Here is a 24,104-nt window from a genome sequence, read left to right as displayed (position 1 = left end):
GCAGAAGTCTAGTAAAACGAATGCTCTGAAGTTACTGACAGTTTTATAATGGCAGCACTGTTAGATGTCGTCTAAACTACATTTGCCTCTCTTCGCAGCCCAGTGTTCATGGTATTTCAATCTCCACCTTTGCCTGGTAATGTTTGTAAATGCAACAGCTTCCAGTATAGCACCTGTATCCTCAGGCGGACTCCTGTCCCTGCTGACTTCTGACAACAGTCTTATCTGATCATCTCTGGCGTTGGCATGTGGTTTACTTGGTCCTCCCTCAGTGCAGGCAGCTGGACTTGATGACTTTGAGATCCCTTCTAGCCCTTCATTTCTATGAGGGAAGGGGAGAAACAGCAAATCCATCTGCTGCTTGGTCACTTGATTGCCACTGTCCTAGGCACTGGAAGTATGGAGAGAAGTTAGCAGTCCCAGAAAGCAGCAGTGGTTACCTGATCAGGGAGACAACAGGGAAACAGCTACAAGTTTGTTTTATACTGAAACAGCATGTGCCACCTACTGATTGTGATCTAACACGTCTGCTTTCCATTTCTCTCACACTCCCTCCTTTGCATTTCCTCTTCCCCACCACGCTCCAATTTCTCCCCAGTTCCTCTTTATAGGATCCTTTATTTCTTTTTTCACTATCTCCTTTTACTTGGCCACTGACCTTGGTCTCTTGTTATAGGGAATCACCCTTTCAGGAAGCCATTGTCCTTGTCTCCTAGTGATTTAATGTCCTGTCCTCTATGTGAGAGTTCTTTTTCTGGCCCATACAAGTTATTGAAGAGCTCAGTGCCCGATTTCAGTCCCCTATGTAATGCCCTCTCATCTGACAAACATGTGTGAGAGCAGGCAATCTGCTTGTGCCAGACTGAGAATATCCTGAATTAACTTGAGTTAAACCTTATTGAATTAGGTTTAATACCTTTGGGGTGTGGGTCCAATGTTAGAGTTAGGGTGATCTCTGGTAAGTTTAGTAATATGTAGACTCTTTTTTGTTTTGAATATGTTTTGTCTGTAGAGTTTTCATTTTAAGAATAAAATAGACTTGCATATAAAAGTTGTGTGTTAACTATTATTGTGGGCAGTCACCTTATTAACCATCTCTGAAGGGAAAAACAAGTAGGCCTGCTTGGGGGGCCTGTCTCCTGGGAACAACACAGTGAGGGCAGAAAACTGCAGCCTGGAAATATCCCAGTCTGAAGGGAGCAAGATGTGGGTTTCCACGTAAGAAAAGCAACAGCTGGGGAGCTGGAAGGCTGAGAAGGGGTGTCCTTGTTGGAACACGGAGGGGAAATACAGGAGCAGTTGCCCTTAACTGTTACTCCACTCTAATGCCAACACCATTGCTAATCCCTGAATCTACCAGAAAGTGCATGTGTGAACAGCCACCTGTTGGAGAAACTTCCCCTTTGCTCAAGTACATCCCTGTAATGAGCTTATGTTTCACAGAGCCAGGGAGCAAGGCACCACTGGTTGCTCTGGTACAAGGGTATCCTGCACTATACCAGAAGATGCAATTCCATGGCCTGAACAGGAGGTTTAAAAAACCTTGATTCTCTGGAACCACAGGTGCAAGTCCCACCAAGTGCTGACTATTCCCCTTCATTCCTCCCAAAGTAAATAAAGAGTATCCCATGCAATAGAGTGGGGCAGGCCTTGAAAATAAGACATTTGAAACTGGTTCTTCTTGCTGAGCCTGTAGCCTACTCTTATCACCAATGCTATGTGCTCCAGTTTTCTCGGCCACCATTTCAGCTCTCCCTTGCCACCATCTGAACAGCAGCTTTCCGGGTTTCTGTATACACACAGGGTGTAAAGCTCTTTCAGCTCAAAGGTGCCATGTAAAGATAGAGAATATTATAATACCACATAGTGCACAACAAGACAGAGCCATCAAGACAGTTTCAACCCCTCCCCCCCATATTCATTCATTCCATCACCCCTTGTGGGACAGAGCTAAATGACACTCCTTCAGAATGGAATGCCATTCTAAAGCACATTTCAGCTAAATTTACATCTTGCAATCAGTTACAGCGTCTCAACGGGTCTCAAAGTGGCCAAGCCATTATTAATAGTAAAAAGCACCTGTTTCAAGTGACAGATTCTCAGTTGCTTTAGACATGTTAAAAGCAGCTTAGAATTGGCATCTGAACATGGATGGGCCCCTAAGCCACCAGTCCTGAGATCTTCATTGATGCCCATAGCTTTGGGCTTCCACAGAAAGACTTCACTTCACAACCCAGCTTTTTCTGACATATTGCTGCACCTTTCTGAAGTCTCTAAGACAGTTGAAACCATCTGTGGACTTTTGAGCAGCTCTTGCAAGTCCCCAAAGGGTCCTAGATACAACCCACACAAAGGGATAATGCAAATGGACCATATCCAGGATGACCCACTGTCATAAATATAAAGGGAAGGGTAACCACCTTTCTGTGTACAGAACTATAAAATCCCTCCTGGCCAGAGGCAAAACCCTTTCACCTGTAAAGGGTTAAGAAGCTAAGATAACCTGGCTGGCACATGACCAAAATGACCAATGAGGAGACAAGATACTTTCAAAGCTGGGGTGGAGGGGACAAAGGGTCTGTCTGTCTGTGGGATGCTTTTGCCAAGAACAGATCAGGAATGCTCTTCAGAACTTCTGTTAAGTTAGTAAGTAATCTAGCTAGATATGTGTTAGATTCTGTTTTGTTTAAATGGCTGAGAAAATAAGCTGTGCTGAATGGAATGTATATTCCTGTTTTTGTGTCTTTTTGTAAATTAAGGTTTTGCCTAGAGGATTCTCTACGTTTTGAATCTGATTACCCTGTAAGGTATTTACCATCCTGATTTTACAGAGGTTTTTCTTTTACTTTTTCTTTAATTAAAATTCTTCTTTTTAGAACTTGATTGCTTTTTCATTGTTCTTAAGATCCAAGGGTTTGGGTCTGTGCTCACCTACGCAAATTGGTGAGGATTTTTATCAAGCCTTCCCCAGGAAAGGGGGTGTAGGGCTTGGGGGATATTTTGGGGGGAAGACATCTCCAAGTGGGCTCTTTCCCTGTTCTTTGTATAGCACGCTTGGTAGTGGCAGCATAGGGTTCAAGGACAAGGCAAAGTTTGTACCTTGGGGAAGTTTTTAACCTAAGCTGGTAAGAATAAGCTTAGGGGGTCTTTCATGCAGGTCCCCACATCTGTACCCTAGAGTTCAGAGTGGGGAAGGAACCTTGACACCCACTGAGCAAGACTGAGTGAGGAAGCTCAGTTGCACAGAGCAGCTCATGGGAAAGAGAGCTCATACAGATGAGTCCCTGTACATCACATTCCTGAACCACTCCTCTCCTTCCTGCCCCCTGTAACAGCAGCATACCACTTCCAAGAGCGGAGAGACAGCTGCTGCCTCAGTTTCCTCCTCTTCCAACAGATAAGTCACAGGTTCTCCCACTAGATGGGAGATTTTGGAGGTTTAACTCTCTAGAAGAGTCTGTTCCCAGCCTTGGTAGTTTTTCTACTCCATTAACACAGGGCTCCCCCCCTTAGCAGCCCCCTTCCAAGTCCTCCCCACAGGCTCAGATTCAGTAAGTTCTTTTCCCCTTCACGTGACAGGATGTCACCTCTTGGTGGCACAGCTAAAATGGAGGAGAGCCCACTCCCTTTCTCAGCTCCAGACTCCAACCCAGAGACTCAAAACGAGGCAGCAGCATATCTCCTTCACTTACACGTTACACAGCCCTTTTAACTGTTTCCTGGCGCATTTACCCTGGAGACTGTCTCCTCGGGGAGAACCCTTCAGTCTCTGTCCCAACTCACTCCCTGCACAAAATTCCTGATTCCTAGGAGGCTTCCCCCAACCCCTAGCTCAAAACTCTATTACTAAAAAGTTTTCCATACTTCCTATTTTCTGAAGGTCTCGTCTCATACTGAGCATAGGCTGGCCTGTTAGCTCCCCTCCAGGCCTGGTTCTTAGACACATGCCCTGGGAGGTAAATCACACACAGGTGAGACTGATCCCAAAAGCTTTTCAAGAGGCCAGCTCAGCTATAACACACCTGTTATGGCAACACACCCTGTAGGTATAAGTGAACTCTAGGCATGGACTGTAACCCCTGGTGCAGTGACAACAGAGAGAACAATACCAGATTGCCCATTTTAAAAAACCTAGTCATAAGCTAAGTTATTTTTCAGCGAGGAAATGGAGCTCCCACCCCAATTGCTGGAGAGGACCCACTACCCACCAGCATTGTTATGAAGTGGCCATTCCCAATCAGTGTAAGAAATTCACTTCCTCTTTCTCTGATCCCCATTGTGGGGGGAATCTTTGTTCTGACGGGATTGCCTAGCCCCCTTGATCTAGGAGACAGTCTGTGACTGCCTCTGGGAAAGACACTGTAATTGTGTGATGCCGGTGTTAGTGTTATAAAGGCACTGCCAAAGAGGAAGAATCATTTAAGTTGCAGCCTATGTAGCTCCATAACTCGGGACACTCATCGAGTCTCCATAGGCCACTGGTAACTGAGACTAAACTACAAAAACAACAAGGAGTCCGGTGGCACCTTAAAGACTAATAGATTTATTTTGCCACCGCGGCTACCCCCTGATACTTGAGACTAAACTAGAATCTTGGGTTTCTGCTCAAAGCGGACAATGCATTGGATTGGAAAGGCAGAATCCTGATAACCCTAACGCCACATAAAAATGAAAACCAGTCCTGTCGGCATGCTGTTTTAGGCAAAGGAGTAATAATGTACATTAAGATTCACAGAGGAGCATTGCTGTAGAACTTGACAAATGGAATTCAACGCAGGACACAGAGATACATACTTAGAGAAGCTGGAGTGAAACCAGCTCACTCTCTCAGCAGTTGGACACTGTGCATGTACCTCCCATTTTTGGGGAAATCAAACAATAATAAAAACCAATCCAAAATAACTGCATCTATATTCAGAGCATTTAACTGAATACAAGGCTTAAAAATATCAGTGTGGACAATTTTGAAGATGGGACCATCCATAGGAGACCCGTGGTTCCCAAACTTTTTATGAACTTGACCCACCAGTTGCATTTTGTCTTTTGTGGTGATCCATAATTACATATATGCACTGGCATTGCAACCCTAAGCCCAGCCCAGTGAGGAGGTGAAGCCTTGCGGGGGGGATCCTGTCCCATTTTTACCCCACAGCAGTGGTTCCTGTCCCACGGCACTGGGCCAAGTTCCCCATTCCTGGGGTTGTGAGCTGGCACCTGGAGTCATGCCGGAGGCAGTTGGGACAACTTTGAGTGAGTGGTGCAGTGACTCCATGTGCCAGGTTTCAACACCCCGCTCTCCAAGCCCCACCCCACAGGGTGTCTCCCCTGCACTGAGCCAAGAGAAGTGTATGTTTGCCTATGCAACGCCCAATGGTGGGTTAATCCAGCCCTGGATGTGGGGACCCATCTAGAGTCTTCCCATGACCCACTGCTTGGTGGTGACCCACTGTTTGGGAAACACTGGTCTAAAGGAAAGTTAAGAATGCTGTACATTTTCTGTTAGCCTAGGTGCTATGTACTGAGGAAAGGACACTGGGAACTGGGAACAGTCAAGTTACCGCTAGGGGAATCATTTATTAAAAGTCGAAAGCTTAGCCTGGGGTGGCCAACCTGTGGCTCCGGAGCCACATGCGGCTCTTCAGAAGTTAATGTGCGGCTCCTTGTATAGGCACCGGCTCTGGAGCTACAGGTGCCAACTTTCCAATGTGCTGGGGGGTGCTCACTGCTCTGAAGGTCTCATCTCATACTGAGCACAGGCTGGCCTGTTAGCTCCCCTGCAGGCCTGGTTCTCCGACACGTGCTCTGGGAGATAAATCACACACAGGTGAGATTGATCCCAAAAGCTTTTCAAGAGGCCAGCTCAGCTATAACACACCTGTTACGGCAACACGCCCTGTAGGTATAAGTGAACCCTAGGCGTGGACTGTAATCCCTGGTGCAGTGACAACAGAGAGAACAATACTACACTTTCCAATGTGCTGGGGGGTGCTCACTGCTCAACCCCTGCCACAGGTCCACCCCTTCCCGCCACCTCCCCTGAGCCTGCTGTGCCCTTGCTCCTCTCTCACAAAGCCTCCTGCACACCACGAAACAGCTGATCAGGAGGTGTGGGGAGGGAGGAGGAGGCACTGATTGGCAGGGCTGCCGGTGGGTGGGAGGCGCTGGGGGGGCTGCTGACATATTACTGTGGCTCTTTGGCAATGTACATTGGTAAATTCTGGCTCCTTCTCAGGCTCAGGTTGGCCACCCCTGGCTCAGCCTCACATTTGAGTCAACGGAAAAGTTTCTTTCCCAAGGCTGATATCACTGCTTGTCAAATCTCAGCCACCTCCTGGCAGTTTTGTCCTGTCAGTGAGTTAGATTATTCATGTTTTTGGAGAGGATCCCTAAAATAAAGATCTAAAAGAGAACATGGTAAATGCCTAAAATGAACAACAGCCCAGGCTTTGGATCAGGCCTTACGGGTCCAATTCTGCTCTAATTGAAGTGAATAGGATTTTGCCATTGATTTCAACAAGAGTAGGAATAGACTGGGAGATTTGTTTTCAGATTCAGTCTTGGTCTCGCTACCCGAGCCTGGTGCTCAAAAAATGCATTTGCTAGGCAGTCAGGAGCACCAGGAATGGGACTCAGGTCAGCACTCCTGGCTGAAACAGGAATGGACATGTCTAACTGTGGGAGGAATGACAGAAAGAGCCCTTTGTAAAGACACGGGTTCAACTTGCTCCACCCTTGGATTTAATATCCCCAAAAGATTACCCCCAACCCCTCACAGGAAGTTCTTTATCTATGTGTGCGTGTGAATTATGGGAGGCATTATATTGTGTGACTGTGTAGACTTGGAGGACTCGGTAGCTAACGGAAATAGAAGGGGAAAGCAAAGAGAGCTGCAACCCTTTAACTTTTTCTCTGCTTAACAGGTGCATCTCTAAGGTGGCTTGAAGTACCTGGTCTGCCTTGGTATCCTGCTAAGACAAACAGACATATCTATGGGAATTATAAGGAAAACACACCTTTAAATCAATATCATGCTAGGTTATCATCCTAGTCCGGAATGGATTTTTTTCAAGTCCATATAATTAGGCATTATTGGCAGTCTTTGCTCAAGAGAAGCCCAATCGTGGAATAGCAAGATGCATTGCAGATCAGCATTGGGGTGCACTGGTAAGCCTGTGCAAAGAGGCTCTCATACAAAGAGGCTTTCATACAAACGTATGAGAATGTACCATTTTCCTCAGCAATCAGAAAGGGAAAACTATGTGGGAAACATATTAGGTAAGAGAGAGAAGGGTACAGCCAGCAGCAGCTTGTAGCAAAACTGACATTTTAGGACTGTAGCTACTTGGTGTTCCTAAATTTAAAGGAGCAGTCCCAAAAAGACATAATGGGGAGGGGAGAGAGAAATTCTATAGGAGGGCAACCCTGCACTCAAGAGAGTTAGTAGGGTGCAGGAAGTCACCAAGTAAGATGTTCCTGGAGAAGAGGCCACTTTAGTATTGTGCCCATGAGCACTGCATCAGGGTTTGTTTGTACTATATGTGGGTCAAGCCAGTGTATTAGTCCCTCGCTTTCACTACATTCATAGTGTAAAATTTCATTTGTATTGCATTTAGGACACTTTTCAATGCACAAACAAGATCAAGTCAGAGATTCCTACCCATGTTACAACACCCAGAACAGAGCTGGGTGAACCTTAACACTTTCCCTTCGCTGGGGTTCCTCATGCCACTGTTTTTGTTTGTATGGGCTGTAGGCTCCCACCCGCTCCACCTTTTGCTTTGGGTCTCAAGGTCAAATATCCCCTATATTTCAAAGAAAATCTCTATAGTAACCTTTATGTTTCACTCAGCATTGTGTTGAAACTATGTACAACTAGAAAATCCTAGTGGCTGTAATGAAAAACTAAAAGCAGGTCTATTTCTGGTCAAAAAATTGTTGAACTTTTGATCAACATCTAAGCTTCTAAGGAGACTCAAAATGAGACACACTTGGCATGTTTAAAATAGAGATGAATCTGACTCAGAACTCCCCAGAAATTCATTATTAAGATTTGTTGTTCTTCTCCAGAATCATCAAATGGTTTCTGGGCTTTCTGAACACACTTCACCTGGCTGCATTCCAAACTCATTCACACTGTTATAGAGTGCATTCATTTTAAAAACAGGAAGTAAACAATAGGTCAGATAAGAACAGCTGCATGCGAAACACAAAACAACAGTGAAAGCAAACCTTAAAAGCTAAATGGCTCGTTTTTTTGTGATGCCATATAAGTGAGGTCAATGCTGTTTGTCAATATATGTATTTTTGAATATTCATTGGCACTGAGGGAGAACTCTGAAAAGCTTTATGCAATGTATTGAATTCTTTGTAAGGTGAATATTTATACATAGTGGAACATTTTTTTAAAGTCAACAGAAAAGAGCATGACTTCTCACTAAAACCATCACAGTGTTTACATGAGTCTGACAGAATCAATAGATTCCAGTAAAGCCTTTGATGTGGAGACGTGTTAGTGAAGAGAACTTGCTGCTGTCTGTTTTTAATGCTTCCAGCATGTGCATACTCATTGGAGAAGAAGAGTGGGAGTTAAATGCAAGAGAGGCAGATAAATCAAAAAACAAATAACACATTTTACATGGCACCTTATCCCACCCAGAAGCAGAGGAGCACTTAGCTCTCCCAGTTCAAGTATGAACTGGCTTCTGTCAACAGTTTAGATTAACTGGGGCTAAAGTGGCATTTATCTTTGGGGCTATCAATCAGATTCCTTTCTAATTTTGCTGCTTTCTGCTTACACCATACATGGTTAAAAGGAATCTTTGTTGCTCCCGAACAGGTTACTGAAAGGTCAGAACTACAGCACTGTACGCCCTTTCTCTTCCTAAATATTGTACATCTAATCCCTAAAGGATATGGCACGTAGATGAAAATGCACCTACAAGAATATTGTCTCTCCATTCAGCATACAAGGTTATGTGCTGTCCACACACTGACTTACCACATTAGGAGGATACCTTCCTTTTAACTCTATTCTGTGATCCTTAGTATTTATTTGAATTCTTTGATGAATAATTCATGGCAGAAATTGTATGGTAATGTACTACATTAGGCTTACATGTAAAGCGTGGCTGGAGTAGTTATTTTTGTGCTTACCCTCACCTAAAGCTCACTGAGACCAATGGGAGAGGCAGAAACCCACAGTATATAAGGCACTGGACTGAAACTCAAGAGACTGGGCCCTACCCCAGACTCTACCTTTGGCTTGTTGGGTGACCCTGAGCAAATCACGTCACCTGTTTGTGCCTCAGTTTCCCTGCCTTTAAAAATGGGGTGATACTGACCCCTTTGCAAAGCACTTTGAGATCTACAGATGAAAAGAGCTACACTGGCCTAATCCAAAGCCCACCACAGCTTGTGGATGTCTTTCCACTGACTACAATGAGCTTTGGATCAGCTGGGTTTTATTATGAGAGTGTTCAACAGTGCCCAGGATCAGGCCCATAGGATAAAGATGGGGCTCATGGTGAGTAAAAGCTCAACCCTAGTCTATTAAAAATGTATTTGTGTCAAGCACATTGTGCCCCCTCCTCTTTCCCCAGCCCTGACTACTATCTCTTTTCTAGTGAGAAGACCCATTCAATATTGGGAGTCATCCATGGTGCCCTCAGTGGAGCCAGCATTAGCCACAAGACAAAGGTTCCCTGGAGACAAGACTCTGCCTGTCACTGCCATTGAAAGTGGCAGCCCTAACAAAAGGATCACCTGTGCCCTCCAGTTTGTCTAGTGATATGGTGATACAGTGGGGAAGAAGCAACCCCACCCTTTGCAATAGGTGTGGAGTTGGAATCTTCTGGGTCTAGCACTTTCTTATGCAGTTAGTTCTCTTCCACCATTAATAGGGGAAAAGAAAGAGAATCACATTTGCAAATGGTAGTCACATTGCTTTATGCACTTCTGGAAGGTACTCAGATGCTATGGTAATGAAGGCAATGTAAGAACCTGGGTAGAATAGAATAGAATAGAATAGACATTCCAGGCATAGTGACCTAGACACAGGAGATCTTTCACTTTCAGAGAGAGGCAGAGAATCTCTTCATTTAATGTCTGTTTATAGCCCCTTCACTTAACATACCTCTAAATATGCTTCAAGCTCCATCCCCAATCTCAGCACAGCAATGTACTGTCAAGTTGGTTATAAGCCTAAACTTTTGTGCAGAATGTGAGCCCATGACTTTCTGGCTCAGGAGAGAAAGCAATATCAGTACCTGTAAGTAACCCCGACAAGATATATTAGGGAAAGGGCAAATTAAGAAAAACTAAAGAACTGAAGCTAATACATAACTACAAGCACACACACTGAGTATCCTGTGGTCTAAAGCTTGAATGTTCCACAGCTCTCAACAAAACATCTTCAAGCTCCCAATATGCAAACTTGAAAAATCACTCCTGATCCCTAAGCCTGTAGAAGAGATGGTAAACTAGGAAACACTGTTAAAACACTTGACTAGAAGCAGTCAGCAGTTGTGGTTTGAAGCTCATGGATTTCAGTAGGAGTTAGAAACAGAAGGTTTCTTTGCTGTTTATGGCACATGAACAGCTGTTAGAGAGGAGAAGCTAGAGTGGATTTGCCTGCCGTAAAAGACATCCCTAGCTTTTCTGGAATTTTTGACATTTAACTCCCTTTCCTTCTGAAGCTGAGTGAGACACCCCCCCGACCCCCACCATCTCTTCTTTCACACACACCCCCTTCCACTTAGATCACATGTCTGTAACACCTCTAATAGGGAAGCAAGATTCATACTAGTGTAACTCAATTGACTTCAGTGGAGCTACTCCTAATTTACACTAGCATATGTGAGAGAAGAATCAAGCTCACATATTTCATCTACTTACATGTTATTATTTTTTACATAATTATAGAAGATTAATGTGTACAACCAAATAAGGGATCAGCCAGCAGGTATTTAGGTATGATGATGAGCATGGTATAAATACACACTAAGGGAGATTCAACTTCATGTAAAAATGTACAGTCAAATTCCCATCTCTGTTACCATTGTGTAAATCCAGAGTAATTCCCCTGGCATAACAGATATTGTAGGTTTACAGTGATAAAAGTAGGATCAGAATTTGACCTGCAATGGAAACCAAATGCCAATGCTGGCTCTGACATCCCCTTTCTTCACCTGTTTGCAGAGGATAAAATCTCCCACCCACTCCATCCCTTTAGAGCGGGCTCCAAATTCTTGTAGTAGCCATTCAAATCTGATAAAATGTTACTGGACTAACAGTGAGTTAAAGGACACTAAGCAAATACTTTTACCATCATTTACGTGTAATTGTCATTCATTCATGACAGCAGAAAGAACAGCACCCTTTTGACTCAAGTAAATAAGCTAAGTTTTCTTTTCTCATCCCAATGAGATGTTTGTGTGCACGTGTGGGTGTGTGATCTTGCCTCTTTTCAGAGTGAGCCATGTCTTTGCTGAAGATGTGGTCCCTTAGGAAGTGGTTTTTCCTGACCAGGGTAAACATTTAAAGGCTATGAGAACTTCCTTCCCAACTCATGTGCCTGTTAAGAATTCAGATGTTAAAAAACTACTCCAAAATGCCTGCATACCCATAGACATTCTTAACTCACTAACACTGCTTATTCTAGCCAATTTCAGGTAGCCGCCCACACATTACATGTACGCAGATACATTTGGTGTATCATCTTCCTGTAAAGCAAAGGTAGCATTTTATTGTGAAGCCATGTGTGTGCGTACTCATGGGAAGTAGTGTGATGTCAGGTGTGCAATTCCTCCCAGGTGTTTGTAGACTGCCTATTACTATTGATCTAAAAAGCCTGCATGAAGGATAGCAATTGTGATCAATAAACAAAATGGGAGAAGGAGAGCGAATGCCCACCAGCTGTGGGAATAGCCAGGATACCAGATACTGATCAGTGAAGAGTTAAAAGCAGCATTCTGGAAACATTGGCTGGATGACTTCCTGACAAAGTTTATACAAGTATAGTTTTGCAAACGTGTGTGTGCAAGGACGTATGTGCCTACGTGCCACATATCCCGAAGCAGCCGGAGCAGATAAAAAAAAATCACAGATGGGACCAGGCTGAAGGAGCAGCTGATGAATGTGCAGGGTCATCAGATCACTCTCATTGCAAACCCACGGGATAAATCACAATGATGCCTCCCCCACCCCCGAAGTGCTCATATTACTAAGAGAGACGAGGGCAGGAGGAAGAGGACCATGAGCTCAGGGAATTTACAGCACTTCTAACCAGAGGCATATTAATCAGGTTAACATCATGCCCACAATGGCTGATGAGCCCATGCATTCAGAAGTGCTTGCTGTAACAATGAGTGGGTAAAGATTAGAGGTGCATGGCGGACCTATGATTGCATGGGCTCTTTACTTTATTACTGTGTTTTCTGCAGTGGAGGGAATTATTCTTCTTTACTGTATAAGTGAACATTATTGAGCCCAGTGATTTGTGGCTGACTGAAAGCATATCTTTTAGGAAGTCATCCAGTCTTAATTTAAAGACTCCATAGCTCCAGTTTTAACAAAGTGGAAGTGTTATAGTTTTAAAGGAGACAACTTAATCAGAAGGTTTAGAAAACCTGACAAGTGAGAAAAGGTTAAAAATAAATCTGAGTATGTTTAGTCTTGAGAAAAGAAGACTGAGGAGGGACTGGATAAGTCTTCAATATGTTAAGGGCTGTTATAAAGAGGACTGTGATCAATTGTTCTCTATTTCCACTGAAGGTAGCACAAGAAGTAATTAAGAACGGCCATCCTGGGTCAGACCAAAGGTCCATCTAACCCAATATCCTGTCTTCCAACAATGGCCAGTGCCAGGTGCTTAAACTTTCTATCTGCAAGGGTAGTTAAGCTCTGGAACAGGCTTCAAAGGGAGGAATCCCCATTACTGGAGGTTTTAAAGAACAGGTTGGACAAACACCTGTCAGGGATGGTCTAGGTTTTCTTGGTCCTGCCTTGGGGTGGGGGTGGACTACATGACTTCGTGAGGTGCCTTCCAACCTTATGTTTCTATGATTCTATAGAAGGGTATAGAATGGTACCATGGTTCTTATGAAAGAATTAAACAGTATCAGTCCCTGTGGGAATGGTCAATCAGTGAGCCAATATTTCTGTGTTTCATACCATACATGTCTTGCATGTATGCATACCATACATAAACTTCTGGAGAGTTTTATGGGTATAAATATATGGAAGCTCAGAAATCCCTTTGCTTCTTCAGTGTGGCTGTATTTTGACAAGGTATTTTGCGGAAAAAACAAACAAACAAACAAAGGCAGTGTGTTATCTATCAATGACTCCATAGCAAATTTGATCAATTTATACATAAGAAGATGTTTTCCTAATTGACACACTAGCAAACTCAACCGGAACGCTGAGAGTCAAGCTCGGTTCTTTGTGATTCACATGTAAGCACCAACAATAAAGAAGCTGCAGTCAGCATTTAGAGCACACAAGCCGGAAACAAAATCCAGCTCGCTCTCCGGTTGTTGTTCTGGCTCTGGAGGGCTAGCCAGAGAAAAAAGGAGTAAACATTTCTTTTTATTAGCAAACTAAGCAAAGATCATTCATAGACTGTAAGGCCAGAAGACATACCTAGATCACCTGGTCTGACCTCCTGTATAGCACAGTCCATGACATTTCATCCATTTACCTCTGTATTTAGCGCAATACCTTGTGTTTGGCCAAAGCAAACACAGATTCTGAATTCTTGGGGAACAGAGCTACAGAAGGAGACAGTGCCATTTTTACATACTGTAGTCACTTTTCCGGTCATTACCTCCCTTTAAACTCTTATTAAAGTAATTTGTTATTTTCCAACTTGCTACCGGACTCAATTGTTATAACTCCAGAAATGAACAGAACCATTTGTGCATCATTCCAAGCTGCAGGGGGAGGGATGGGAGGTGGTGGAGGAAGAAGAAGAGATTTTTTTTCCTCTACACTATGTAGCATTCACAAAAAATCTGCAGAAAAACTGAAGCAGGCAAGCTGGTTCTTGTAGAGGGAGATTCAGTGCTGATTTCATTCGCATTCAATTTCCACCCTGAACAATAGCATTGATATAATATCTCTTTCTATACTTTTCCTCACACATACAGAGGTAGATGTACAAGTGCTTCTAATTTCGTTGAGTGGATTGAGAAGTTCCACACCAGGAGACCAGGCATCGGCATTGGGAGAAAGGGGGAAGGGAGATTATTTCAGCCTAACACAAACTATTCGTACTGGATTGTTTTCTACACACTTCATTTGAGTTGATGTGTTACAGAATAGGGCTGTTCACCTGGATTGCATTAACTGATTTTCATTCAATATATAGCCTTCATCTCCATCCAACCAACAGCTGCCCCTAGCTGGACCACAGCCTGAAACATGCCATATATGCACATGGTACAGCTCAGATTCCCAGCTTGGATGATAGCCTTTTAATGCTAGAAATAAGCAGAGGGAGTAGAATGATTCTCTACATAGATGGGGGAAGAAGGGTCAAAAGTTGGGCAGATTCATACCAGATTCCTTCATAAACTAATTTCAGAGGGGTAGCCGTGTTAGTCTGTAACAACAAAAACAACGAGGAGTCCTTATGGCACCTTAGAGACTAACAAATTTATTTGAGCATAAGTTTTCATGGGCTATAACCCACTTCACACATATGCATCTGATGAAGTGGGTTATAGCCCACCAAAGCTTATGCCCAAATAAATTTGTTAGTCCTTAAGGTGCCACAAGGACTCCTCGTTGTTTTTGCTTCATAAACTATGAATCAAATCACTCTGTCCTAAGAATATAAACTGTCTTTTCAAAAGCTATTTATTTAATACCAAGAACTTCTCACGTGTTAGAAAATGAAGCTAAGCAAAACCTGGTTGTAATCTGTGTGGTTTACCAGGATTTTTTCAGTTTTGATGGAGCAATCCAATGTCCTGAAAGCCCAGCTCAAAGAACTTTCAGGGCCCACACAACATCACCACATTGCAAGTTTGTATTGAAACATAATGACATGTTGATACCATCCTGTTACATTGCATCACAAAGTGTCCCTGTAATACCCCATGTACAAAATGTCACAAAGTGACTTGCATACGTTCTTCCCTTTGGAAAACTGAGCTTTTGTATACTGTACTGTGACAGGTGTGAGAGCCTGGCAGCGGGGATACTTCAAAGACTATTGTACTGAGATGTGCCAGCTGCTTTGGGCACATAGGATATTCATAGACGATTATGTCAATAAGCAGTATGTGTTTCTGTATGTTCCTGGCTCACTGGTTGGGCTTCCTGTGGAATACAGAATCACTAGGGGGTAATTAATGTAAATATCTGGACAAGTAAAAAAGATTAACCTGCTAGGGGAAAATACACATACTTGTTTTGAATGGGTTCAAGAGACCTAGCAAACAACGAACTAAGAATTTGAATCAAAAGTCAAGCTGATCTGACTCAAACTTAGATTCATTCCGTATCGAAGAATGGCACGGACCTACCAGGAACTCATGTGTCTGATGGGTGACACCCGTTAAGCTTAGCATGCATGGTGACTGTTATGTTATGTTTTCTGTGTGCTGCTTTTGACCTAAGAAAATGTGCTGTGTTTTGGGAATGCTGGCTGGTCCCTGGTAACAAATGTCAGAGCCCATGGGAAAAAGCAGGGCTGCAAGTTAGACTTGCTATGATGATCACAGTGAAGAACTGGTGGTACTGCAATTTAAAGGCCTAGTATGGAGGGAAAGGAACATGAGTTCCCACCTTGAGCAAGGTGAGGGCAAGACGCACATCTACACTGCAAAAAAAAAAAAAAAAAAACCCAAACAAAACAAAACAAAACCGTGAGGCAGCAAGTCTCAATGCCCAGTTTAACTGACTCAGGCTCACAGGGCTCATGCTAGGAGGCTAAAATTAGCAGTGTAGACATTTCTGCTCAGGCTGGAGCTCAGGCTCTGAAACCCAGCAAGGAGGGTGGGCCTCAGAGTCTGGGCTCCAACCCACATGGGAATGTCTACGCTGCTATTTTTAGCCCTGTCGCATGAGCCCTGAAAACCTGAATCAGTTGACACAGGCTCTGTGACTCACCACTGATTTTCTGTTTTTTTTTTTGGTTTTTTTTGCAGTGTAGTCATATCCAAGGAGGCCATGAAGAGGTCACAGTCAGAGGTGCCTTTAACCCCAGAACTGAGCATTGTTTTGGAAAATGCCTTTCAGAGACTGGTTTTGTTTTTACTGTTTTCTATCAGGGCACATCATCTGACTGCGGGCAGATGGAATGCAAGTCTAAGATAGCAGCTGCCTGGGAAAGCGCAGTGATGGAACAAGTTAGTAAGTGAAATAATGACACCTGAAAGAAGAGATGATGCAGTTCCCGTGTTCTCAGCCCTTAGAAAGAAAAAGGGGACAGAAGAACACTATCAGTCTGGGGAGCTAGAGGAAATTCATCACGCACAGTATATTTCACAAACATTAGTTCTGCATGGGCTGAAAAAGCAGCAACCAGCTGCCCAGAAACAAATTTGAATTCCACTCTCTCAGGCATTACAGATGTCACATTAGTCTCTGTACTGATGTCTGCGAGCTAGCTGGGTGATAATTGAGAATGACATCTGATAACTTTTTTTACAGGGCTGGGGAAGGTGTTTTAGTTCCCTTTTTTCTCTCTTGCTCTTAGTAGCTTCTGGTCTGAAAGCCAGACCCATTGATACTGGCAGAAATAGTTGGACGTCACGTTATGCCCCAGTGTATTGAGTTGGCCATGTTTATGTCTTTGCCTCCAGGACAAAGATGTGATGTGCACAAATGGTAGCATTGTAACACAATGACATATGATGCCATGTCAAAGTATGATGACATCGCATCAGTTCAAAATTAATTTTCCTCATTTAAAACTCTTGTAAGTGAATGTAGTGCTTATGAAATGTAGCAGATTGACAGCCTAGAGACCAAAGCCCTCTTTGTAGCTGTAGAACAGGTAAGACAATGGAAGCAGACTTCCCCACATTGCTCTGCCCATGTATCTCAACCTGCTGTGGAGGGACCGGTTTCAGGAGTCAGAGAGAAGTTTATTCTCATACCCACACAGTCTCTGGGATCTTCTTCTGAGATTATCAACATGGATGTTAATTAATGCCAGGTGGGCAGGTAGTCTTTCACCCTCCACTAAGAATGCAACTGAGGCCACCAATTCATTTAATAAAAGGGATCTCAGATGGCAATAGCTTTCCATCACTGCTGATCTGGACTGGATTCCCCAGAAGATATTCTGTTTGCAGGACATAGGCCAGTCTCATCAAAATCAGAAAACAGAGGTGGAATCAAAGCAGGTCTGTCAGAAACTGCATCTTATTTCTTGTGAAAAAATTCAAAGAACCCACTTTTCTTTTTCACTGAAAATATTTATAGAATTTTTTGGTTTATGTCATACAACTGAAAGCCAAAAACATTGAAATGAAACTGCTAATTTTCTTGCAAAAATTTCTATTTCATTTTGAAAAGGCATTTTTAATTTAAAAAAAAAAATAAGAACCAGTGAACAATGTCCAACCAACTGTAGGTGGAACTCAACTTGGGCCAGATTTTGAGAAATGCTGAGCACACAACACTCCAACCAAAGTTAATGGCAGCTACATGTACTTAACAGCTTGAAACTCAACCCTGCGCAACTGAGCAATTCCCCTCCCCCCTAGTCTCTAATGTCCTGTCTCCCACTCTTTCTGTCTATCCTAGGCACTCAGATGGCCCCCATCACCATAGCATTTGAGCGCATCCAAATCTTTTTATATATTTATCCTCAGAACACCCCTGTAGGGCAGTGCTATTGTCGCCATTGTACAGATGAGGAACTGAGACACGGAGAGACTAAGTGACTTGCCCGAGGTCACATATGAAGCCTGTGGCACAGCAAGGAATTGAGACTTTATTCTATTTTGTATAGGTGTGTTTACCATGCTCATCACCTCAGTATTTGAATGCCTTTCAATAGTGGATTAAGCAATGTTATTAACATTTGTCATGTGCTGCTTCTTGCATCCTTTCACCGGGGAGAAGTATGAGTAGTGGGGTATTTTGGGCCTAATGGTTTAGTTTGATTTTATAATACAGAGAGAGAGAGAGAGAGAGAGAGAGAGAGAGAGGTTTATGTTATCTTTAAAAAAGGGAAGAAGGAGAATCCAGGGAACTGCAGGCCAGTCAGCCTCACCTCAGTCCCTGGAAAAATCATGGAGCAGGCCCTTAAGGAATCAATTTTGAAGCACTTCGAGGAGAGGAAAGTGATCAGGAACAGTCAGCATGGATTCACCAAGGGCAAGTCATGCCTGACTAACCTAATTGCCTTCTATGACGAGATAACTTGCTCTGTGGATGAGGGGAAAGCGGTGGACGTGTTATTCCTTGACTTTAGCAAAGCTTTTGATATGGGCTCCCCACAATATTCTTGCCAGTAACTTAAAGAAATATGGGCTGGATGAATGGACTATAAGGTGGATAGAAAGCTCACTAGATCATCGGGCTCAAAGGGTAGTGATCAATGGCTCCATGTCTAGTGGGCAGCCGGTATCAAGCGGAGTGCCCCAAGGGTCGGTGCTGGGGCCAGTTTTGTTCAATATCTTCATAAATGATCTGGAGGGTGGTGGGGATTGCACCCTCATCAAGTTTGCAGATGACACTAAACTGGGAGGAGTGGTAGATACACTGGAGGGTAGGGATAGGATACAGAGGAACCTAGACAAATTAGAGGATTGGGCCAAAAGAAATCTGATGAGGTTCAACAAGGACAAGTGCAGAGTCCTGCACGTAGGAAGGAAGAAACCCATGCACCGCTACAGACTAGGGACTGAGTGGCTAGGCAGCAGTTCTGCAGAAAAGGACCTAGGGGTTGCAGTGGACGAGAAGCTGGATATGAGTCAACAGTGTGCCCTTGTTGCCAAGAAGGCCAATGGCATTTTGGGATGTACAAGTAGGAGCACTGCCAGCAGATCAAGGGACGTGATCATTCCCCTCTATTCGGCATTGATGAGGCCTCATCTGGAGTACTGTGTCCAGTTTTGGGCCCCACACTACAAGAAGGATGTGGAAAAATGGGAAAGAGTCCAATGGAGGTCAACAAAAATTATTAGGGGGCTGGAGCACAAGACCTATGAGGAGAGGCTGAGGGAACTGGGATTAATTAGTCTGCAGAAGAGAAGAATGAGGCGGGATTTGATAGTTGCTTTCAACTACCTGAAAGGGGGTTCCAAAGAGGATGGATCTAGACTGTTCTCTGTGGTAGCAAATGACAGAACAAGGAGTAATGGTCTCAAGTTGCAGTGGGGGAGGTTTAGGTTGAATATTAGGAAAAACTCTTTTACTACGAGGATGGTGAAGCACTGGAATGGGTTACCTAGGTGATGGAATCTCCTTCCTTTGAGGTCTTTCAGGTCAGGCTTGACAAAGCCCTGGCTGGGATGATTTAATTGGGGATTGGTCCTGCTTTGAGCAGGGGGTTGGACTAGATGACCTCCTGAGGTCCCTTCCAACCCTGATATTCTACGATTCTATGATCTCTCTTCGTCCTCATGGGAGTATTTCACAATCTTGGATTGACTCCCAAGAAAGCTCTGTCTCCCTCACAGACAAGTTTTACCCTTATGGTAGAAAGTTCCATTGTGCCTGAGGAGCAGAATTGTCAATAACAGTCTTCATCCCAAAGCCTTAGTTGATCTTTTAAATATCCTCGGCCCAGGCCACAGAGCAACTTGAAGATAAGGACTGGGACCTTGACCTCCATTTGATATCCTGAGTTATTTTAAAAGGTAGTATTAGCTCTAGTTCAGGGATGGGCAAACTACGGCCCGTGAGCCACATCTGGCCTGCAGGACCGTCCTGTCCGGCCCCTGAGCTCCTAGCCAGGAGGCTTGCCCCCGGCCCCTCCCCCACTGTCCCCACTGCCACGCAGGCAGCACAGCTTGCACCCACCCCCAGGCTTTCAAATAAGCCTGTCCTGCCACTCTGAGTGGCCTGGTAAGGGGATGGGGGAAGGGCAGGAGGTCCCAGGAGGCAGTCAGAGGACAGGGGGAGGTTGGATGGGGTGGAGGTTCGGGAGGTGGTGTTTAGGAGACAGGGAGCAGGGGGGTTGGACAGGGGATGAGTTCCTGGGGGGAGCAGTTAGGGATGGGGGTTCTGGAAGGGGGCGGTCAGGGGAGAAGGAGTGGGGGAGGGATGGATGGGTCGGGGATCCCAGGGGGCCTGTCAGGAGGCAGTGGTGTGGATAGGTTGCGGTAGTCAGGGGACAGGGAGCAGGGGGGATTTGGATAGGGGGTGGGGTCCTGGGGGGGCGGTTAGGGGCTGGGGGTCCCAGGAGGGGGCAGTCAGGGGACAAGGAGCAGGGGGGGTTGGATGGGTCAGGGGTTCTGAGGGAGGCAGTCAGGCGGTGGATAGGGGGTGGGGGCCAGGCTGTTTGGGGAGGCACAGCCTTCCCTACCCGGCCCTCCATACCATTTCGCAACCCCGATGTGGCTCTCTGGCCAAAAAGTCCCCCCCCCGCCCCAGTTAATGAACTGAACTGATTGTTTCTGGTCATCATGTCCATCAAGATTTGAGAACTAGTAGATTTCATCCTCTCACACCTATTTTTTATTCATAGATTGGAAAAGGAAAACAAGGTTTTCAACTCCCAGTTGTTTTCTTAACTTCGAATGAACTAGTCATTGAACTTAACTAGTTGAACAAACTGAAATGAAGAAAATATTCTCTCTGCCCCTGCAGAAGAGGCACCTGCTGTCAAAAGCTGGTTTAGCACTTTAGCAAACTCTTGTCCCAGATGCATAGCCAATTACGCAAACCACTGACCTGGTAGAACTTTCTTAAAAATTTGGCAGCAAACACATACTGCTTTATTTTTTTATTTAATTGAAACGATTTTAATAGCTTATAATAAGTTTAGATCATAATATAGGTTGACAATGTTAAATAAGTTAATTTTATAAAAAATAAACCTGTATTTAGTTTAAATTTAAAAAATCCAATTTAAATTAAAAAAATCATCAATTTTTATCCACATTGGCTACTTGTGGATACTGCTGTGTGAGAGTTTAGCATCAGTGTGGAATCCAAGAGTACTCCTAATCTATGGACTGACTTGACCAGTTGTGAGTTTATGTCTTCTACTAATGACAATCGGATCAGGGCTGCAAAATTGTCAAAACACGTTCCTCTGCCCCCCAGCATCACTTTTGTCTTGCTTGGGTTCAGGTTCAACCAGCTCCTCTTCATCCATGAGCTGATCATAGAATCATAGAATATCAGGTTGGAAGGGATCTCAGGAGGTCATCTACTCCAACCCCCTGCTCAAAGCAGGACCAATCCCCAACTAAATCATCCCAGCCAGGGCTTTGTCAAGCCTGACCTTAAAAATATCTAAGGAAGGAGATTCTACCCCCTCCCTAGGTAATGCATTCCAGTGTTTCACAACACTCCTAGTGAAAAAGTTTTTCCTAATATCCAACCTAAACCTCCCCCACTGCAACTTGAGACCATTACTCCTTGTTCTTTCATCAGCTACCACTGAGAACAGTCTAGATCCATCCTCTTTGGAACCCCCTTTCAGGTAGTTGAAAGCAGCTATCAAATCCCCCCTCATTCTTCTCTTCCGCAGACTAAACAATCCCAGTTCCCTCAGCCTCTCCTTACAAGTCACGTGTTCCAGTCCCCTAATCATTTTTGTTACCTCCGCTGGACTCTTTCCAATTTTTCCACATCCTTCTTGTAGTGTGGGGCCCAAAACTGGACACCAGATGAGGCCTCATCAATGTCAAATAGAGGGGAACAATCATGTCCCTCGATCTGCTGGCAATGCCCCTACATATACATCCCAAAATGCCATTGGCCTTCTTGGCAACAAGGGCACACTGTTGACTCATATCCAGCTTCTCGTCCACTGTAACCCCTAGGTCCTTTTCTGCAGAACTGCTGCCGAGCCATTTGCTCCCTAGTCTGTAGCGGTGCATTGGATTCTTCCGTCCTAAGTGCAGGACTCTGCACTTGTCCTTGTTGAACCTCATCAGATTTCTTTTGGCCCAATCCTCCAATTTGTCTAGGTTCCTCTGTATCCTATCCCTACCCTCCAGTGTATCTACCACTCCTCCCAGTTTAGTGTCATCTGCAAACTTGCTGAGAGTGCAATCCACACCACCCTCCAGATCATTTATGAAGATATTGAACAAAACTGGCTCCAGCACCGACCCTTGGGGCACTCCACTTGATACCGGCTGCCAACTAGACATGGAGCCATTGATCACTACCCGTTGAGCCCGACAATCTAGCGAGCTTTCTATCCACCTTATAGTCCATTCATACAGCCCATGCTTCTTTAACTTGCTGGCAAGAATACTGTGGGAGACAGCGTCAAAAGCTTTGTGGCAAAAAAACATAGACAGAGGCAAAAAAAGCATTGAGTACGTTAGCTTTTTCCACATCCTCTGCCACTAGGTTGCCTCCCTCATTCAGTAAGGGGCCCACACTTTCCTTGACTTTCTTCTTGTTGCTAACATACCTGAAGAAACCCTTCTTGTTACTCTTAACATCTCTTGCTAGCTGCAACTCCAGGTGTGATTTGGCCTTCCTGATTTCACTCCTGCATGCCCGAGCAATATTTTTATACTCTTCCCTGGTCATTTGTCCAATCTTCCACTTCTTGTAAGCTTCTTTATTGTGTTTAAGATCAGCAAGGATTTCACTGTTGAGCCATGCTGGTCACCTGCCATATTTACTATTCTTTCTACACATCGGGATGGTTTGTCCCTGTAACCTCAATAAGGATTCTTTAAAATACAGCCAGCTCTCCTGGACTCCTTTCCCCCTCATGTTATTCTCCCAGGGGATCCTGCCCATCAGTTCCCTGAGGGAGTCAAAGTCTGCTTTTCTGAAGTCCAGGGTCCATATTCTGCTGCTTTCCTTTCTTCCTTGTGTCAGGATCCTGAACTTGACCATCTCATGGTCACTGCCCCCCACGTTCTCATCCACTTTTGCTTCCCCTACTAATTCTTCCCAGTTTGAGAGCAGCAGGTCAAGAAGAGCTCTGCCCCTAGTTGGTTCCTCCAGCACTTGCCCCTTCTTGGAACACCATTCCATGGTCAAAGAATCCAAAGCCTTCTCTCCGACACCACCTGCATAGCCATTCGTTGACTCCTCCAAGCAATGGGCCATCTTGGTGGTGGTGTGGTTGTATGTGATAAAGTATAGGTAAAGTTGTGTGGTGTCTGCATATTGCTGGCACTTGAGCCCTTGCCATCTGACCAGTTCACCTGCTGGCTGCATATAAATGTTGAAAAGACTGGAGAGAGAATTGATCCTTGTGGGACAGCACAAATGAGGGGCTGTGGTAGTGGAGGTCCAGTTTCCCATCTCTACTTAGTGGGTTGGTCTTTCTCAGGTCCCAGGCTACTGCCCTAAACACCCTTCCACCTTTTGTTTGTCTTGTCTGTTTAGACTGCACGTTCTTCTGGGCAGGGGCTTTCTCTTACTATGTGTATACATGGTACCTATACTGGGCACTTTATGGGGCACACCTATGCCCCCTGGGGATTCCCTCAACCCGACAGAATCCTCTGCTGCTCCACTGTGGTAGCTTTTATGCCCGCTTTGTGCTGCCAGAGCAGGACAAAGAGGCTGTACTGAGGTCAGGATCTGGCTCTCTATTCATTACAACACGTTAGGCAATTTAGTGTGCCTCTGAGCCTAAAGAGTGTGTCTAGCTTAGTGTTGCAATAGGTTAGTAACGTAAGTATGTCCTAAATTTCTCTAGTCACTGGAGATATAGTACGGGTAGTGTAATGAAAATGAGGTCTGGTAACTCCCAACTGAGGTGTGGCCTATGCTCATGAGTTAGTGCTGTAACCATGGCTAGGAGCAAGTAGAAGACCTGTACAAAATGAACTACTCCCACCCCTTCTTTAGAAGCAGCTGAGGGTCCAATTCTCAAGGTGCAACACTTTGGTCATTTGTGCCTATGCCGAGTGACCACAAAGATGAGAGAGCAACAAATCCTGAGTTGGTTGCATTTTACACCCATTTTGCTCTCGCTTTGCACAGGTGTA

At 44.5% G+C, this 24,104-nt stretch overlaps 1 protein-coding gene across 1 annotated transcript in view; it reads right to left on the bottom strand.

Annotated features, from left to right (window-relative positions):
* Nucleotides 1-316: 316 nt before the first annotated feature.
* The window catches only part of HSF2BP (heat shock transcription factor 2 binding protein), a 145,109-nt gene continuing 121,321 nt past the window's right edge, over nucleotides 317-24,104 (bottom strand). Inside the window, exon 11 of the transcript XR_012160726.1 lies at nucleotides 317-440. The gene's annotated coding sequence lies outside the window, so the exon portion shown is untranslated. The remainder of the gene's footprint in view (nucleotides 441-24,104) is intronic.

This window comes from Lepidochelys kempii, chromosome 1 (assembly GCF_965140265.1).
Source record: "Lepidochelys kempii isolate rLepKem1 chromosome 1, rLepKem1.hap2, whole genome shotgun sequence".
Lineage (NCBI taxonomy): Eukaryota > Metazoa > Chordata > Testudines > Cheloniidae > Lepidochelys > Lepidochelys kempii.
This window is presented reverse-complemented; position numbering and strand designations above follow the sequence as displayed.